At 37.4% G+C, this 12,446-nt stretch overlaps 1 protein-coding gene across 2 annotated transcripts in view; it reads right to left on the bottom strand.

Annotated features, from left to right (window-relative positions):
- The window catches only part of tgfbr3 (transforming growth factor, beta receptor III), a 206,811-nt gene extending 194,573 nt beyond the window's left edge, over positions 1-12,238 (bottom strand). The window contains exon 1 of one of the 2 annotated variants that reach the window (NM_001311172.2): positions 12,068-12,238. The gene's annotated coding sequence lies outside the window, so the exon portion shown is untranslated. The remainder of the gene's footprint in view (positions 1-12,067) is intronic. The other variant, XM_073952454.1, reaches the window with a different exon arrangement.
- Between the last annotated feature and the right edge of the window lie 208 nt (positions 12,239-12,446).

Here is a 12,446-nt window from a genome sequence, read left to right as displayed (position 1 = left end):
GGCTAAATAGCAGCATGTTGAAATGATGTGTCAATGCGTTTTCTATTAGGCTACAATAAAAAAAGTTGTATAGTACAGTGCGTTTAATTTAGGCTATTTATTTACTTTTGTCCCTGTGCGCCGAATGGAGACGGAGTTCACTGCTGATATTCTGAGAGCTCGGGTGCTTCTCATTTCTTATTTGTGCATCCTCGTTTCCTTTCCTTGCCTTTTTTCCTCTTGTTTCCACCCCACCGGGATACGAGGGAAGGACGCAAAAAAAAAAGACTCAAGGACCGAGGAATCGAATCAAGTGAAAAGACACGTCCTCGTATCTTTAGCGTCACTTCAAAGCGTTGTCAATTAATGACTTGCACGTTTGGATTAACTGCATGTCTACATTAAAATCATTCTCTATTCTATAATGATCAATAAAGAAACATTCATTTAATAATAAAAAGGAATAAGCCATTCAAATAAAGAGCCCAATCAGCAGATGGCGGGCGGGTGCGGTTTTAAAAATTGGTCAAAAATGTTACTGCGGATGGATGGCGGACGGATGATGAATTTTGTCATGTGGTTGCGGATGAAATAATAGCCCATCCGCGCATCTCTATTAGCCGAGGCAGAACAAGACTTCGCAATGATTGAGTGTGTGTGTGCTGCTTATAAGCTTGAGCGTGGGTGATCAAGTGGATGGGCTTCAGGTGTGTAGGCTATCAGTGTAAGTGGATGACGTAATGGTTAATAGTCCGGGGATGGTGACCTCTGCTGGCCAGCGAGGGGAATGACTGTGACCGAGTCGGTGACAGTATGGGTTCTTGATATTGAGGACATACCGATGCAAACTTGAGCACTGAACTCGATCTAGAAGTCCCAGAAGTTATTGCAACTGGAGCTGGGAAGTGTAGCATTTTATATAGATTTTTTATCAAAGTTCAGAGATATAGCTTATTTTTTCTCAGGAGTTTCCCTAAACGTAACAGTGAAAGTAGGCATTACCATAAAAATCTTAGTAAAGATTTTACTCTAAACACATTAAGGGTGCTTATTTGTGGAAATTCATATTAAAATCTGTTTTATTTTTGTTGAGCAACTTATATTTGTAATGTCTATTTGCATAGTATATATTGTGAAATGGGAAAAACAATAAATCGATGTATGAATGCTGTAATGTTTAAATAATTTTCAGTTAAAAACACAAGAATATCATGTGACCATCAGGAAGAACGCAGCATCTCTTTTCTCACAGGAAGCGTTCTCTGTTCTTGCAGTCTCCCAAGTTCGTTCTTTTGAGGCGAATTGGCAAGACAGATTCTCACAAGAACATAAGTCTATTCTTTGCGTTCTTGGAATTGAGAAACAGTCAATAAGAAGCATCTTGAAGAGCTCGGTGCTTGTCAAATACTAGAGAGAAAACTGAAATTTGACGTGACGTGAAATAAATCAAGGATCTATTTAGGTAAAAACGAAAAACCGCACGCTATAGTTGTTTTATACCAGTTTTATATTTTCTAACACAAATTTTGTCACTGCTTTGGATCACAATAGTCAATAATTATCCTAAAACTAACAGACTGTGTCACAATTACCAGCGATCTAATCCTTGCATATCACTGGTAAACATGCAGATCGCAATAGAACTACAATCCCGCCATTATATGGATCATTATCATTATATATATTTATATTATTATATGCACTACTCATACGCACCAGTTCCGGATTCTGCTGACTGCACACCACACACACTAAGCCAGAGGACAATCAAGGACTGATTACATGGACTTTAAAAACAGCACACACACGAATGCATCAGTGCTGAGTCTTGTTTAACTGTTTAATGACCTTTACAACGTGTTTTCCTTGCCTTGCCGGTTTTTACTGTTACTGTTTATTTCTGTCTGCTGCCTGCCTTTTAACCATTCGCCTGTTTAATAACCACGACTCTGGATTGCCTGTACACACCTGACTGCTTCTGCACTGACCGTTGCCTGCCTGCCTTTTGACCATTCGCCTGTTTAACGACCACGACTCTGGATTGCCTGTATACACCTGTTTGCTTCTGTATTGATCGTTGCCTGCCTGCCTTTTGACCATTCGTCTGTTTAATGATCATGATTCTGGATTGCCTGTATAGACCTGTTTGCTCCTGTGTTGACCGTTGCCTGCCTGCGTTTTGACTATTGGCCTGTTTATTGACCACAACTCTCCATTGCCTGTATGCACCTGTTTGCTCTTGTGTTGACCATACTCCATATTCATCAATTAAGGGAGTTTGAACTTAACCAGTCTGAATCTATTCTGAAACTACACCCCCATTCCCACTGCTCTGCTCACTGCCTGATATGCTGCTCCAAAATTTGAAATATTGTTATGGCTTTAATTCTTTTTCATCAATGTAAAGCTGCTTAATTAATTAATTTAAGGATGACTTGACTTGACTTTGACTAATTGTTTTTCTGCTGTGCTGGTTGGGACTAAACAAAAAAATTAAAATAATAAAAATACAAAATAAAACAAAAAATATATATACTACACATATGAAGTCAACTCGTAACTTGTAACTCTTAGGTTGACTTAATTTTTTTATAATTATGCACATAGTTTTTTTACTTAATAATTGTATGGTAAAAGATTTCCTAGCTTTTTTCAGTAAAGCCAACTGGTCTCTTTTTACAGTGTATCTGAGCTTTAGGATCATCACTAAAAGCAGTTCAGTGAGTGGAGGAGGCAATGTAGACTCTGAGCTAAAACAACCAGCATGTGGGTAGGTCTGTGACTCCATATAACTTGATCAGTTTTGATTAGAGATAAAAAATAAAGTATTTTTGTTTCAGTTTAGAGACCAATCACCTTATATGACTCCATGCTGAAAGATCGAATCTCTCCCTCTACTTCTAGAAAGATATAGTACCATAACATTCAGAAACAGTCTGGAAAAGTCATTAGCAAATTCGAGGCAGCAGACCCCAGACTGAACATAATAAGTAGCTACTCCACACTATTACTGTGTAGGTGGAGTGGCAAACACCATATGGTTTAATGCGCAGCCTCGCTCTGAACTCAAAGAGCCACTTTACTCTGGAGGAAGAAGCGTGCCTTAAAGTAATAAAACCATCCAGATTCAGTTTAGAATGAGAGACTGTCTCAGTGAAAGATACAGACCATTCTCAAGCAGGTCAGAATTTATTTTGACCACACTCTTTTGCAATCTGTCTAAAATCAGAGTTTTGCAGAATATGCATCCCAGTGTGAACTCGTTTAATAGCAAACTGGCAATTTTTTTAACTTTTGCTATATTGAATGTCTAAAAGATGTCCTTAGACCAAGAAGTTGATTTTATATCCTGATCTGTCATGTTTACAACTGAAAAAACCTTTGTGACAAGACATTTCAAAGGGTTTCTCCTTTTTAAAGCTATTAAAAGACAACTAAACAAAAATAAACAAGTACATAAAAAAAAGAATTCTTTATTTTCCCTCAGCAATCCACTACAGCCTCCAGTGGCTTTGTTTGACATTTTATGTCAGTTTGCTAAAATTTAAAAATAAAAAATGAAAACAAAAAATAAAAAAATAGTTTTGCAAAAGATGGCAGCACACATAAAGATTTTGGTTAAATGTTGGCTATTGGCTACATAGTGAGTTATGCTAACCACTGGCTTGCATCATTTCCAGCTGTTACCAGAGCTGTAAGGTTTAAAAGAACGTTTTTTTGTACCTAATGTTCCAAACTGGCTATATAAATCATAGTAAAGACTAAATAATGTCTGGAAAAAATTCCACCTCTTCACCTGTCAATAATCATTCTGTTTGACTGGTGAAGGAGGCTAAGCCCGACGTCAACCTCTGACAGAGGGCAGACAAGATAACAGAGTAAGATTGACTGAAATATTAGCGACAGACATTTTATTTAAACATAAAGGGCAATATTTTATGTCACAGAAATGATTGTGTCCCAAGCTGATAAAATGATGAAAAAGTGAGCCTTGTCGAATATGGTTTTACTTACACTTGAATTAGATCTCTGCCTTTAACCCATCCAAATGCGCACACACACACACACACACACACACACACGCACACACGCACACACGCACACACACACACACACACACACACATTGAGTGAGGAGTGAGATCACACATGCCCTTGCAGTGGGCAGCTATTGCCTCTAGCACCTTGGGAGTAATTGGGGTGCCCTTGCTCAAGAGCACCTCAGCTGGGTATCGAAGATGGAGAGAGTGCAGTTCATTCATTTTCCCCATCTTCAATTCCTGCTAGGACCAGGAATTAAACCAGCAAACTTTAGATTACAAGTCCAACTCACTAATCATTCAGCCACAACTGCCCCACAACTGGTTTTCATTCATTCATTTTCTTGTTGGCTTAGTCCCTTTATTAATCTGGGTTCGCAACAGCGGAATGAACTGTCAACTTATCCACCAACATCCAAACATCCAAAACTCCACAACTGGTATTTTTGTTGGCATGTAGATGAAATGTAACTTAAATTCAACAAACGGACCATCAAAATACAGTGTGATCTAATTTGCTCATCCCCAAAAAAAGGTAGGTTTAGGGGTAGTGATTGGTGCACGCATCATTTTAAAAATAATATGAATGATTTTATGAATTTGTGCAAACTAGACACTTTTCTGACAATATGAAACATAGTTTACTCAAGCTTTCACAGCAGACGCAAAAAGAGCTGCGTTATAAAAACCCATTCCTTCCAGTGGCTTGCGGTGCACAAGGGTGCTTGCTGCACTGACCAAATTGTAAGCGTACACACATGCCACAGTCAAAAACTTAAATAGCTCACATTCTGCTCAATAGATATTCCACTCATGTCCACATACTGTACTTATCTATGCTTGAACTCCAAATGTTCAACAGAAGGCAAAGTCTACTCAAATAGCATGCTGACAGGACATTTCTATGTAGTTTACTTGCTCCTGCTGCTTGCAACAGTGCTAGGGTTGGGCGATGTCGACCAATTTGGCATCGTAAAATGTCTAATGTGAAACATTGCAATGGACGATGGCATCGTCGTCGTAGGTGGTGGTGAATTAAATATTTATGAATAATGAATTCATTCATAACAAATTAATTATTTGTAGCCTATCGTTTTAACTACCTGGCCCACATGGTCTTTGTTTTACCCATAACCAAATCATAAATAAATAAAGATAAGTTACACACTAATTACCACCTGTCAATCCCTTTTTCCACAGGACACTGGCATGAATAGGCAGAGCGATCTGTGTTGTTATAATGGCGTTGAAAAACTTGGTGAAAAAAGATGCACAACCAACCAACAGTATCTGGGGTTTTTGCTAAAATTACCAAGTACAAGCATGAAAGTGAAAGGTTGAAGCAGTGGACTGATACTGTGACATTATTCAAAAGAGTTATTAGATAGAAACAAGATTAATTAAATATCACCTTTAACAACTATAGTGAGACGAGATCCAGCGTATGTCTGACATGCACTGCTCTCTGGGGTTTTGTGCTTAAAACACCCACTGCTGGACTGCTGGAACTCAGTCGAGCGCATGACAATGTGTGTGTCTCTGTGTGTGGTCACGTGATGTGCATTTTCATTGGTATTGTGTGGACGGCAGGCAGTAGACAGCTGTGGATCGCGATGTATGATGGCATTGTCTATTGACCCAACCCTAAACGGCGCTACTATCCTGTCATGGCAAAGCTGGTTAAATTACACCTCTCAAATTGGTTCCTTAAAACATTGTTTTTACAATGATGCCATAGAACAGAGATCATTGTAATTTTACAGACTTAATTCAGAACAACAATTTTGGTGAGAATTTTATGAGTTGAACTAAGTGCGTCAGATAAGAGAGACATGCAAATTATGCTAAACAATGGGTCCCCAAAACCATGACTCAAACCCACAGGCAATGAAAAAACATTCAGAATTTCCCAAAACTAACAGCTCATAAAAGATTTTTTTTTCACAATGTGAAGAATAGATTATAATCTTAATATGACTTTGAAGAGCTTTATCGATCAAAATAGGTAAGCATCTATCAAAAAAAATACTTCACAGATCATTTTTGTGTTTAATGCCCATACACTTTCATGTTCTGTATGTTACTTTAAATGCAAGTGATCATGCTTTGGTTACACCTGTAACAACAAAAACACATCTACACACTTTGTCCTTTTAGCTTTTTTCAGAGCACACAACTAGAAGCACAAGCACAAAAGAAGAGTTCTTCTTCCATGAGAGTTCTATTTCACATTAGCTGTCAAATACAAAACAGTGATATCAAAAGCACACAGAAAAATAACAGAATAACTCAAGCACTTATAACCTTTTCATGCTCAATGAGCTATGCACTAAAGAAAACTTGAAAGTGTATAAAGCATAACAAGACCCTTTTAATCCTTTTTAATCCTTGTACTTTAAAGGAAAAGTTTTTTATTTGTAAATGCCGATTTTTAAAACCGCACTAGTTTATAGATGCTGTCAAAGCTTACAGCCATGGACAAAAAGTCATAAAACTAGGATTTTGATTTCATGGGGTCTTTATGGTACGTTTGACCACGTCTCACCAGAAACCATCTCAGCATGAGAGAGAGGACAGACCAGAATACAGCATGACCTCTAGAGAATAACACACCGCAACTATTTCCAGCCATGTATAAATAAAACACAACTCACTCCAGCCTACATTGTCCAAGCCAAAAAGCATGGCATGAGTTCTTTTGAAATTGCGGGTACCTGTAGAGCACATCATCTAGAGCCACTTTAGAGGTGGAGGAGGAAAAAAAACAAAAACAAAAAAAACATGATGTCCAACGTGAACCTCTTGACTGTTAATGAGTCTTATTTGGATTGAGCCATTCAGCCTAAACAGAGTGCGGTTTCCCGTTTGCGTAAGTGAACAGTGACGAGGGCCCCTTTGACATGTTTATAATGGAAGATGTGCTCGTCGGCCCAAATGGATCCTCTCTGCGTTGGCTGCGAGCGTAGCCACGTGTCAAACTGTGACACACTGGGGACATGAAGTGGCCAGCTGCACTCAAACAAAACCACAACCTCCAACTGTGATGCAGATTGATCAATCTACACGACTCACTGGGCCAATTTCGCATCTTTAACACCGGACGCATTCATTCACACAGCATGCACACAAACACACACTAAATCACACCTCAGGGCCGCCGCTAAGACCACAGAGCACACATATACGCACACACTTACATGGGACATCTGCACATCTGCGTGTGTGACCTCTGGCTTGTGACTCATATCAGAGCGTGCAGAGTAACTCACATACACTTGCATCAACATGCAGTTTTTACTCATACAGTACGTCTCTAGTTGTGAATCATCAGTCACACAACACCACTACTCGCAAAATGTGGTTAAAATGTTTAGAAATGACTGAAATTTATTGTAACAAATCATATTGTGTTATTATGTTTAACTTTACTTTTTTAAAAAGTGTTACGTTATTACTGCATTGCTTTTTTCATCTGGGATGGCTCGCTTGTTTCTGTTATTGCATAAATGTAAGGCCCTTTTTAAACCAAAAGTGTACACATCAAAATCCTCTGAAAAACTATTTCTTAGTTAAGAGTGTTTTTGGTCCCTCTCTAAACGGAGTAAAAGGTACTCAACAGCACAGTTAAAGTTAATGAGTCAATGAAGGAATTAATTAAGTGATAAGTGAGCACTGATGACGAACAACTGTTGTTATTAAGCAGAAACAGAGAAGAGAAACAAAAAACTACAACTGACTTCAGTCACAGCCTTAGATGAAATCAACTGAAAGGAAACATATCAAATCTCTCAAAATCTGAGGAGAGGATCATTAAGCAACTCCACAAACTGCAGCTTTACAGATTACCAACATGTTTGCCCTTATGTCTGTCAGACTACAAATTCCATGTATAATTTGGAATATATAATATTCCATAAGTCATTTTTACTGCAGCAATTAAAAACAACACGGTTTGTGTTTTAGGATGTCACCATTAAGAAGAACAGTATGCTTCTTAACTATGGTGAGTTTTTTGTTTGTTTTTCCTGGAGTGCATGCTGGAAACTATGGATGAATGTAATATGATTCTCCTAGCATGCACTGCAGCAAACAAAATCTCTAACCATTTTTGAGATGCATATGCTGGTTATTGATGTCTTTATCTCCAAAGCGATTCAGAAGCTAAGTGTGTTTAAAAAATTTATAAAACCACAGCTGAAGTCCATTCTCTTGAAAAACACTGAAATCTTTCTTGTATATGATAAACAATAATTTAGACAAAATTTGTAAAGTTAAACATAATGAAAATTAATTCATTCATTTCCTTTTGGGCTTAGTTCCTTTATTAATCCTGGGTTGCCACAGTGGAATGAACCACCAACTTATCCAGCACGCTTTTACGCAGTGGATGCCCTTCCAGCCACAACCCATCTCTAGGAGACATCCATACACAATCATTTACACTCAAACAGACAATTTTGCCTACAAAATTCACCTGTACCGCATGTCTTTGGACTGGGGGAAACTGGAGCACCCAGAGGAAACCCACGCGAACACAAGGAGAACATGCAAACTTCACACAGAAACGTCAACTGACCCAGCCGAGGCTCGACCCAGCGACCTTCTTGCTGTGAGGCAACAGCACTACCTACTGCCCCACTGCGTCACACTAATGCATAACTTATCAACAGTAATACAAGAACAGTCAATCTGATCATTTTTACTCTCTTAATACTTGTCATAGCAAGCCAAGAAAAACTAACACTGGAAATCGAGTCAAACAGCCCAAGTTAGTCAACCACTTTTCTCCACGACCTTGACATCGGAAAAAATAATATTTCTTTCCTTGTTGTTGGTTTTTATTTATTTATTTTTTTTCAATAAATCTCATATGGATTTTTATAAACATCTGACAGAAATAAAGTAAAACATTCATTCATTCATTCATTTTCTTGTCGGCTTAGTCCCTTTATTAATCCGGGGTCGCCACAGCAGAATGAACCGCCAACTTATCCAGCAAGTTTTCATGCAGCGGATGCCCTTCCAGCCGCAACCCATCTCTGGGAAGCATTTACACACACATTCACACACACACTCATACACTATGGACAATTTAGCTTACCTTAGCTTAACGTTTACTCAATTTAGAGAGGGACCAAATACTATCTAAACTGAGTTAATTTTACTCTGAGAATTTTGCTGTGACTGTAAAGAGAATAAACACCCAGGCTGAAGGAAGTGAACCTTTCAGAGTTGCTGCCTTTCTGAATTGCATGAAAAAGTTTAACACTCTTCAGAAATTGAAGGAATAGTCCACCCAAAAATAAAAATTCTCTCATGATTTACTAACCCTTAATCACCCTTTACTTGTCACAGACCAGCTTGGGCTTCTTTCTACAATTGAACATAAAAGAAGATGTTTTGGAAAATGTTGTAAACTGTTAACCACTGACTTCCATAGTGTTTGTTCTTGCTAGTATTGATGCCATATGTTTACAGCATCTTTCAAATGAATTTTTATGTGTTCAACAAATGGTTTGATCCCTTTGATGGTGAGTAATTTGTGAGTCATTTTTGTTTATTTGTGGGTGAACTGACCCTTTACTATTCCGAGTTTGCATTTCACAGTTTTTATGCATTTTCAGTGATGCTGAATTGTTTTTATTTTATTTTATTATTATTATTATTATTTTTTTTTTTTTTTTTTTTTTTTTTTTTTTTTGTGCGAGCGAGATGAGCAAAAACCATAATCAAGCTCAAAATGAGTATCATGCACTGTCAGAAACAAAGGCACAATAGCTGTCACTGGGGCATTTTAAAAGGAACTGTTTTGTACTTTTTATTACATATTTTTAAGCAACTATATAAATCCTTTAGGTACTAATAATTACTTTTAAGATGTGATTATGGATCCCTTAGATACAGTACTAATACGCCCCCTTTAAATTAAAATTAGACAGCTTTTGTACATTTTTCTAAGTCTGTGTTTACACATCACATACAACACATCTGCACATGATTTCTCTTTATACATTGACATGAGAGCTGTTAATGTTCAATAAATAGGAAACAGTAACTGGGGTTGTTTTGTTTTATTTTGTGTTTTGAAAAAGAAACAAGCAAGTAGTGTATTACTTTAGTATAAGTAATACATTACTGGCAAAACTGATTATCAGTGAATTTAGTTCCCTCCAAAAAGCACAGAACTTCCTCTGTCTTTTCAGAAACTAATAAGCTGGAAGTGAGTGATGCTGAACCCTCAAAGCCTTAATCAACATGTCACAGGGGTCTTGAGTCACATAATAGTCACAAGCCTGTTGTCCTCACGAAAACACCTTCAATCTTCACCTCATCTCTACTGCAATAATCACAGAATAAACAGTCTCTTAAGGCAAAAGTACTTTTGAGTGCTCTGATTAGATTATTTCCAAGGAATTCACTATATAGTAAACCCTGGATTTTCTCATGTGAGACACTTGCAGACATCATCTAATGTCTAACAGGCATAAAAAGACATGAACCCAACAAATATCCCATTAAGAAGATGAGTCAGCCAGTAATAATGAAAGAGACTTATGGTCTCGACTATAGCCATTCATTTTATAAATGTGTGACTATAAGCATCAGAAGAATGGGTTATGAACTGGGTTATAAGATATTACCCAAATTTATCCACTATGCTGAACTGCTAATGTTAAAAAAGGTCTAAACTGGTACTGTTGCTAAATGCAGCATCACAGATGGCAAACAACCAAGAACGGGTACTGTCTTATGTTCAGAACAGTTTATGAGACACAACAAAAAAATAAATAAATAAATAAATAATGCCATTAAGATTTTTTTGTTTTTCGAAAAATGTCAATTAAATGTGGGGGGGGGGGGGGGGGGGGGTCATCAGATGTCATAAATATTACATCAAATTTAAATTTAATTACAATTTAACGCTTTTATTTTAAATTGTCCTGAGAAGATTACAAAATAAAACCAAAAATGTATGTAAAACCAGTGGTCAGTAAGTGAGTTTGCTTCAAAGCCAACTTTATGTTAGACATCAACAAGAAACAAAACAGTTCCAAAATTGTTTTCGTACACAAGTAAAGTTCAACAATGACATGGCTTATTATTAAATTGAAGTATTAGGTCCTGTCAAAATTGATGCCTGTCAATCAAGTGACAAATTAAAACATCAACTTCATTAGCACTGTAACCAAAAAGAAACTTTGCAACCAAAAAGAGACTTTGCAACCTTATAAAAACATTTTGCAGAAGATAATATAACCACATACCATGATAATTTTCATGAAAAAACCATAGTCACCATGACTCAAATGATTGCATGATAAAATAACACATCAATTCAATTCCAAAGCAATTCCAAGACAACTCCACACCTTCAACTTTTGATTTTTCACATATAGTGCTATCCCCCAAGGTGTCATTTCTAAAACTAACCGGCCCGTTTAAGAATTTCACAATACCTGCAACTAGTAAAGGGAAGAGGCTTTTGTCTTTACATGCAACTGGAAGAGATCCATATCATGACTGCACCTCCTGTGTTATGTGAACTATGTAATTTTATTAAATCAAATTTATGTGCAGGGCAGTCCACTCATCCCCCAAAAAGAGTTGGACTTGATGTTAATGAAAGAAGAAGGAAAAAAAAAGAGAATTAAGAGTCTTTCTGCTGGATAACAGCACACTGCAGTTCAGCTGACAGTTCAAACGCACAGCTCATCCTGACCACATCACAACATCTGCACAGAGCCAGTACACTTCAGCTCAGTTTTAAATAAAAATATATATTAAAGACAATGACTTATTGAATACATCTGTGCACGAACTTTACTAATATCACTTTGCTTAGTAAACACAAACTTCATAAATTAAACTGGAAGCGCTATAACGTCAGTTCTGCGCGTCGCGTTTTTCTAACGGAGCAGTGAGCATGCGAATGTAAACATGATGATTAAAAGCAAATCACTTCTTAAAAGAGTCCTAAACTGAGTTTACAGCACCCTTAAAATAGCTAATGTACACGTGTAAAACTATAGCAAAAACAAAGTGACATACCACCAAATCTTCAGTAAGTTAGTGCTGAAGAAAAGTTTCTTTGGGAGTTCACGTAGTAACCTTTCCTTCGGCTTGTGCAGCAAAGGAGCGGCGAGTATACGCTTCTGTTTGTATAATAATTAATACCGCGACAAACGCCACGGTTTTCGGGATGACAAAGCCTGTGACAGTTCTCAAAAAGTTTTAAATACCTCTCCCGCTTTCTGTCTCTCTGTGCGTTTTAGTGGGAGGGGCCAGTAGGAGGAGGTTGAGATTCACATCTATCATGAAAAAAAAAAAAAAAAACTGAGGATGAAGTGGGCTTGAAACCCCTTCTACTTCCGCCGGCATGATACTAAATTTACTTGTACAACTGTCTACAGCATATATAATAATAACA

The sequence above is a fragment of the Danio rerio genome, chromosome 6 (genome assembly GCF_049306965.1).
Source record: "Danio rerio strain Tuebingen ecotype United States chromosome 6, GRCz12tu, whole genome shotgun sequence".
NCBI classification, from domain to species: Eukaryota; Metazoa; Chordata; class Actinopteri; order Cypriniformes; family Danionidae; genus Danio; species Danio rerio.
This window is presented reverse-complemented; position numbering and strand designations above follow the sequence as displayed.